Consider the following 8,429-nt stretch of genomic DNA (forward strand, 5'->3'; position numbering starts at 1 on the left):
GCTATTTAACTGTAAAAATAGTTTTTGTTCATTAATTAATGTTTCAGGAACAGATGTCACAAAGATTTTTAACACAAAAACTTATATAGAGTGTTGATGCAGTCACAGCTGTTGGTAAATACACACGGCATTTATTGAGATGTGTGATATGAACTGTTGAATTTTTCTTTGTCTTAATTTTAGTTTTAATTTCTGCATGTTTACTGTGTCTCCTGGATTAGTTATTGTGTGGAGTAAGAGCCTGAAAGTGTTGAGCACCGAACATCGAGGATGTTTGTTCTCATCTGGGCAGCTCTGCTTTTCTCTGTGAGAGGCAACAATGCCGGCACAGGTTTGTCTCAACCAATCAATCAATCAATCAATCAAGTATATTTAACTTTTCCTGACCTGCATACAAATGACCGGTATTTATTCTCACCCAGGATTTATCATAATTTTGTACCTCATAAATCTTCTGTTAGCACACATATTATAGACTAAGAAATGATTCTGATGAACAAAAGGCAGCTTATTTGAAACAGCAAAGTTATTTCAGTATCTTTAATTAGGCATGTGTATTGCTGTAACATGAAATGTTCACAGTCTTTAACTTTGCCTTTGCACTAACAGGTTCCTCAGCCTCAGAACACTGTGACAGAGAATACTGTGTTACTCTCAGTGAGCAAGAACTAAGAGCAGAGGCTGGACTCTGTGTTGTGATTCCGTGCTCTTTCAGGACTGCTGCTGCTTTTACCCCCAAACATATAGTTTGGTTCAAATGTGAAGCATCTAAAAGATCTTGTAGTGATGCTGACATAATATTTCACAGCGACAAAAACACAGAAAAAAAGCCTCAGGCTGGATTTGAAGGACGAGTGTCGCTTTTGGAGCCTGATGTGAGTCAGAACAACTGCAGCATCACCATTAATTATCTCAAACAGTCTGATTCTGGATCATATCAGCTCAGAGTTATTGGTGACCTGAACGGGAAAGAAGATGGATTCACATTCATTACAAGAGTAACTGTCTCTGTTAAAGGTATGAAAAACTTCTTCAAGAACAAATATGCAGAAAATATTTATTCAGTCTTTTACAACAACATGTTTAGGATTTTTATTATTTTAATGAAGTATTAATTTATTTTGTGTTTTTTTTTTTAACCTCTGTGGGCAACTGGTAGGAACTGCAGCAGTTCTTTCCCACAGGCCAGAAAATATCCTATTATTTGAGCTTGGATTTAATTCCACTAATGCCCAGCATTTCCATTAGGTCTCATTCAGAAGCCCACAGTAACGATTCCCACACTGACAGAGGGACAGCAGGCCACACTGACCTGCACTGCTCCTGGTCTCTGCTCTGGATCTGTTCCTGAAATCACCTGGACATGGAGAGGAGCAGGAGGGACTGAATCTCACATTACAGAGAACATCACTGCTTTCAAGACTGAGAATCTGACTGCTTTCACACAGAGACACACCTCAACTTTGACCTTTGACCCTTCAGCTGAATATCACAACACCAATGTCACCTGCAAAATCCGCTTTACAGACAAAACAGCTACAGAAGAGACTTCAGCTTTGAGTGTGAACTGTGAGTAATTTTAGTCTCAAAATAACTTCCCCCCCCTGAAGTCTACTGAATTTTGCAGAGTCAACTTTAATCTTGCAATAAAGTCATCATGTTAGGGAAACTACATGATTGTGTAATTTATATATTTTTATCTCATAGATTTAGAGGAAGTTCAAATCACTGGTGTTGAAAGTGTGTTGGAGGCTGAAGCTCTGAATCTGACCTGCAGTGTTGAAAGTTTCCCTCCATCTCTGGTTATGTGGTCCAAATTTGGTTCCAACACAAACCTGCACAATGACACTGGATCAGCCTCACTTATCATCCAGAATGTGACAGCAGAACATTCTGGACTGTATGTCTGCACAGCTAAATATATGAACAACACCCTCAAGCACGAAGTCAACATAACAGTGATATGTAAGTACACAACTTTGTGCTTGTGGAAAGAATAGTTATTGTACTGTTCATTTATTTTCCTATCAGGTAACTGATATTGCGAGTTTGGAGCAATCCAAGTCTCCTCAATAATTTCAGGAACCACAATTTTCTCCCTGACTGCAAGCATCTAAAACAACAAAAACAAACAATGCGATCAGTGTGCAAAAGTTCACATTTTCTTTGTAGAGGAATAAGTATTTATTTTTTTCTTGCCAAGTGGATCTATGCCCATTTTAATTTCTCCCTCCTTCCTGAAAATTGAAATGTGCTCCACAGATAAGAGGAAACCTCAGATCATCGGGAATACAGCTGTTAAGGAGGGAGATGCTCTGAATCTGACCTGCAGTGTTGAAAGTTTCCCTCCAGCTGTTGTTGTGTGGAAAAATCATAGAACCAACAGAGTCCTTTACAGTGACACTGGATCAGCTACACTTGTCATCCCGAATGTTACAGCAGAGCACTGTGGACAGTACATCTGTACAGCAAAACATCTGAACACAACCCTGGCTTCTAATATCAGTGTGACTGTGACATGTGAGTAGATGGGACTAATCTTCTGGAATGTCAAGTTCATAAAACAAATACTTTTATATTCCTTACAGACATATATTGTGATAATATAGATACTGTAAAATGTTCATATGTAATTATGAACTCGTAAGACCTGTCGATTGATTACTGTCCTCTGAGTCTGACACCTTTATATCAGGCTCAGTTTATACACTCTGAGTCCTGGAAGTGAATGGATGGATGGATGGATGGAAATCCTTAATTTCTAAGTAGGATTTCAGAAATGTACAGCAATTTTAGCCCTTTTAAATCAAACGTTTTATTCAGTACTTTTGTAGTGGACAGCAGGACTTATTAACTCCTGCTTTCAGCCTCTGTGCGTACATGGACTTCAGGAAACAGAGGGCTGAGTGATGCAGAAAGGATTTGACTTGTAGAAGGAGATTCAAACTTATTGCAGTGCACGGGAGGAGGGGATGACCACAATTCTGGGTACAGTCCTTTCTCATTCACTCAGCCCTCTGTCATATCTTGCATGTTCATTATCAGTGCAGTGGGTGACGTGCATCAGTGATGCTTTCAGGTTTGTTTCCTTTATCTTGTTACCAGTCTGATTGGTTTTAAATTGATTTCTTGTCATATTTTCTCCCCTTGTCTTAATTAAAAAACTGAAATGTGCCCCACAGATATGAGGAAACCTCAGATCATTGGGAATACAACTGTTAAGGAGGGAGACGTTTTCAATCTTTCCTGCGGTGTTGAAAGTTTCCCTCCAGCTCTGATTGTGTGGAGAAAACACACAAACCTTGACAATGGAACTAAAACTGATCTGCACAATGACACTGGATCAGCTTCACTTGTCATTCCAAATGTGGCAGCAAAACATTCTGGACTGTACATCTGTACAGCAAAACATCTGGACACAACAGTGACTTCTTATGTCAATGTGACTGTGATCTGTAAGTAGATGGTTCTAATCTTCTGGAATTTGAATTTCAGAAATCTGATACATAGGAAGATACTTTACTTTGGTCTCTTAACTACTGATAAGTGTTGTCATTTTAGTAACTGGCTAACTTAAAATGATGGGTGAATAAATTAATAATTAGTAAAGTATTAAACAGCCATGTGTTACCAGAAAAACTACAATATGATGCTGTAGTGTTTCTAATACTCTGGAAATTTACTGAAACACTGAAACATCATTCTTCCAAAGATATTCTCTCTCTTTTGGTGTTTTGATAGTTGTAGTACAGAGCAATGGGGGGTGGGGGGGGGGGGGGGGGGGGGGATAAACCTAAACTATGTCATCAAAATGAACCCCGCAGCATAACAGATCCACTGAATTTCCTCACTGCATCATTGATGTTTTCAAGTGTTTTTTTAAATGCATTTATTTTTTAAATATATTTGATTATTATTTTCTTGCTCCTTATCAAATCAAATCAGATCAAAGTTTGTTTGTCACATGCATGGTCATACAGCTTACAACTAGCAGTGAAATGCTTTGACGACTACTCTTACACTATTGTACAAGATGAAGATATAACTAGATCAAAAAGTAATCAAAATGCGCATTGGGGTAAAATGGAGGTGGATTGATTAACAGGATATGGTCCAAATAAAATATATAAAAGTCTCTTAAATAAACTATTGAATTGTTTTCCACAGATAAAAGGGAACCGCAGATCATTGGGAATCCAACAGTTAAGGAAGGGGATGTTCTGACTCTGACCTGCAGTGCTGAAAGTTTCCCTCCAGCTCTGATTGTGTGGAAAAAACTGAGTTCTAACATCAACCTTCACAGTGGTGCTCACGCTGACCTGCGCAATGACACTGGATCAGCTACACTTGTCATCCACAATGTAACAGTAGAAGATTCTGGACCGTACATCTGTGCAGCAACACATCTGGACACAAGTGTGACTTCTTATGTCAATGTGACTGTGACTTGTAAGTAGACACTGCCAGTCTTCATGCATCTGAAATGTATACACGTAATTGGCTATAGATCATTGTAGTCAGTCTGTACATTTTGTTAAGTAGTAATATTTTTAGGTTATATAATAGAAAAAAGGTTATTGCAGTCATAAATTAGTCTTTAATTATGTCTTCCAATAAACTGATGCACTCTCACAAACATAATTATATGGTGCTGGTTTGTGGAAGTCGCCATGTTCCCCCATCATATTTGAATACAGTGGCCGGGAATGGCATCTCCATTCCAGCTAAGTTTGTTTTACGTATGTGGCCAGAGACCAGCCACATTCATAGTAAGCCAAAGGTGGATGAGAATAACTCGTAGGCATCACAGCATGACAGAATTATTGGAAACACAAGTTCCATCCATCCATCCATTTTCTTCCGCTTATCCGGGGCCGGGTCGCGGGGGCAGAAGCCTAAGCAGAGAAGCCCAAGCTTCCCTCTCCCCAGCCACCTCCTCCAGCCCATCCGGAGGGACCCCAAGGCGTTCCCAGGCCAGCCGAGATACACAATCTCTCCAGCGTGTCCTGGGTCTACCACGGGGCCTCCTCCCAGGAGGAGGCCCCGTGGAAACACAAGTTAATTCTTAATAATTTTAATTGTTTTCTTGCTCCTTATCATAAACTACTGAAATGTGTTTCACAGATAGAAGGAAACAGCAGATCATTGGGAATACAGCTGTTAAAGAGGGAGATGTTCTGAATCTGACCTGCAGTGTTGAAAGTGTCCCTCCATCTCTGATTGTGTGGAAACAACTTAGCTCCAACACAAACCTGCACAATGACACTGGATCAGCTGCACTTGTCATACAGAATGTCACAGCAGAACATTCTGGACTGTACGTCTGCACAGCTAAATATATGAACAACACCCTCAAGCATGAAGTCAACATAACAGTCATCTGTAAGTACACAACTTTGGGCTTTCAGACAGAAGAGTCACCTTTCTGGTACCTGAAATTCAGAGCTCTTCAATTCTAATAAATATCATTTCCAATTCTATGCTAAATGTGTGATGCCATTTTTTAAAACATTGATGCTCTTGACGGTAGGTATTATAAAAACTGCTGAACTATCCTCCACAGACAAAAAGACACCTGAGCTCATTGGAAATACAACTGTTAGGAAGGGAGATGTTCTCAGTCTGACCTGCAGTGTTGAAAGTTTCCCTCCATCTTTCATTATGTGGAAAAAACTTTCCAACACAAACCTTCACAATGGAACTGACCTACACAATGACACTGGATCAGCTACACTTGTCATCTATAATGTGACAGCAGAACACACTGGACAGTACATCTGTACAACAAAACATCTGGACACAACTGTGACTTTACACGTCAGTGTGACTGTGACTTGTAAGTAGACAGCACCTAACTTGAATGTGAAGTTCAAATATGCAATAAAATCACACCTTCTCTTGTTTTATGATTCTGATTATTGTTTACAGGGTTTTCAAAGATCCACGATGGCTCCGGATGTGTGCTTCAGTCAGAGGGTTTGACCTGTGTGTGTATCAGTGAAGGGTTTCCTTTACCTACCATCAAATGGCCGCTCCTGAAGAACCACAATGAGTACTCTGTCATTACCACTGTGACAAACCACACAGTCAGCAGCACTGTCAGTCTAAGTGTAAAAAACCATGGCAACAGCACTGTTGAATGTGTCAGCAACAATGGAAATGGAGAAGAAAGAGAAAACCTCCTGATCCATAAAAACCTGTCTGAAAAACATGGTATATGTTCTCCAACTAAACATTTTTTTAATGTGACCTCTGTAATTAGACAATTAACATGAACTTTTTTCATGTTTGCTTCAATTGCAGAGCGGTCGTCTGGTTTTAGGCTGCGATACACAAAAGTCATCATTGCCTTTTTGACTGTGGTTCTTCTTTCAGCAATCGTTTTTTGTTTGGCCAGGAATTCCTACAGGTTTGCTTTTGTAATTCTTGCAACGTTTTCTCTGTAGATAAATTGAACACATAATAATTTTTGTAAAAATGCTCTTTTCTCCAGAAAAAAACAGAAGAGCTCCAGAAATTCAGATGAGGCTTTGGAGATGGAGACGCATCAAGATGATAAACTGGTATTATGTTCAGTTTGCTTTTTAAAATATATTCATTAAAACATGAGTTTCTGCACAGATGTTTAAAATACTGAAGTGTCCATGTTTTACTCTTTGGGGTTTTCCTGTTTGTTCTCAATGCCTCCAACGTTCTGCAATTGTAAGGAATTGGGTCAGTTTTCAATACATAAGAACATTTTGTAATATGTGGTAGTATTTCAGATATTTTAATGAGTTTTTGTTTGTTTACCATTGTTTGAATCAGAAGCTGGGATGTAACCAGAAATACAAAATTCTAATACATTTAAATTGGCACAAAGAGTTGCTCTTTGGAGGGACTCACTGAGTCTGAGAAGCAATGACTCTGCAAGGGTCCCGTCTGAACACAGCACACAGGCTGTCATGTATCGATGTGGCAGGCAAGGCAGAGGACCCCAATGCAGGACTCAAAGGCGAAAGCTGAACTTAAATTTAGGCTTTATTAGTGAGAGTATAAACAAAGGCAGGGCACAAACTACAAAATAACAAAACTAGACTAACTTGACATGATAGTAAACAGGAGTCAGGAATGGAGCACACAGGAGGAAACTACTGACGTCAAGGACGTGACAAAGACAAAAAAGCAGACAATAAATACACAAGGGCTAATGAGGGCAGTGACAACAGGTGGGGATCACAGCTGAGCATAAGGGAAGCAAAACAGAACACAACACACAGGGACAGAAAGCCATCAAAATAAAACAGGAAGCAAGACAAGGAAACGGATTTGACATATAAGGAGGCACGCACACAAAGGGAACCTAAACATGACTAAACAGAAACCTAAACACAACACTCCAGGAAACGAAACTAAACATGAGACATGAAACGCAAGACAAGGGAATAAGACATGAGAAACAAAACAGATAGAGGAACACTGACAGAACAGGAGGATGTGGGAATCAGAACATAAGCAGGATAAAGGTAATAAAACAAAGACGCAAAGAAGGAAAATAAAACTTAAATCAAAGTCTAACCAAAAACACTGGGTCAGTGGACCCAGGATCATGGCACAGACAGAGTATACCTGCACTTAATCTTTGTTCAAACAACAATACCAAGAAGACACAAGTTAATAACTAGGTCACTGATGCTGAAGCATTAATGTAGCAACTCATGGAAGTGCAAATCCATGCAACATTAATTTTATGCATAAAGAGCTTACAAAGAGTTAAACCTGAGAATATGAAGCATCGCAAGTTTCTGTCACAGTTGGCACCATGACTTCTTTAATTACCATGATTACAAAAACAAAACAGAACAAGAAAAAAAAGCAGAAGTGTGAAGTAATTCACACTTCAAGCTGATACAGAAAAAAGAACTTTTTCCTGTATGAATCAGTAAGTAAATATACCACATAGACATGAATAACTCATATTATTTACTTTGTAACTAACACGTTTATGACTGTCAAGACAATCAGACCCTGAACTCAAACAGTGAGCCAAACAAAGTGGAGCATGCTGACACTGATGTTTTCCCCCCTGCTGAACAGAAACAGAGTCAGGGAGGCAGCAAGGAGGCAAGAGAGCACGAAGACAGAGTGTGCTGAAATGAGAAGACGATGGTGGAGATTAATCACCGAACCACAAAAGGAGGAGATGAGGCCGTGTACTCCACTGTGAATGATATAATTGATGAAATTTGATTGTTTTATGGTTTGGGATAAAGATTATTTGATCTAATTGGATGTGATGAACTGATGATTTTTTGTGATTTTTTTGTATTGAGTCCCACACAATTAGAATGTGGTGAACTGACATAATTTCTCTTCTTCGGCCTCATTTAATTTTTAAAGTATTTCATTCACACATATTGCATTGCATAAAAACACTGCATAAAAAAATC

General features: G+C 39.1%; 1 pseudogene; it reads left to right on the forward strand.

Annotated features, from left to right (window-relative positions):
* Positions 1-240: 240 nt before the first annotated feature.
* LOC115795007 (sialic acid-binding Ig-like lectin 10) lies at positions 241-8,429 on the forward strand (annotated as a pseudogene).

The sequence above is a fragment of the Archocentrus centrarchus genome, chromosome 16, assembly GCF_007364275.1.
Source record: "Archocentrus centrarchus isolate MPI-CPG fArcCen1 chromosome 16, fArcCen1, whole genome shotgun sequence".
NCBI lineage: Eukaryota > Metazoa > Chordata > Actinopteri > Cichliformes > Cichlidae > Archocentrus > Archocentrus centrarchus.